Below are 267 nucleotides of genomic sequence, written 5' to 3'. Positions count from 1 at the left end.
TGCTATGAGGACTGTGAGGGATATGACCCTAGTACTATTTGGATGGGTCTGACTGCCTCCCAAAAAGGGGCACCACGGCCGTGCGAGATATACTTACAGAAAGCGTGTGGATCAAGATGAAGGATCGGCATGAAAAGATATAGTTATAGATAAGGTTATTCAAGTATGTAAAGAGATAACCTGTACTAAAAGAATTAGATAGAATCGGATCTGTAACTCTTAGAAGCCAGCCCGGGGGGGGGGGGGGCCCCCGGGGGGGGGGGGGGG

The sequence above is a fragment of the Setaria italica genome, chromosome I (assembly GCF_000263155.2).
Source record: "Setaria italica strain Yugu1 chromosome I, Setaria_italica_v2.0, whole genome shotgun sequence".
In the NCBI taxonomy this organism is placed as follows: domain Eukaryota; kingdom Viridiplantae; phylum Streptophyta; class Magnoliopsida; order Poales; family Poaceae; genus Setaria; species Setaria italica.
This window is presented reverse-complemented; position numbering follows the sequence as displayed.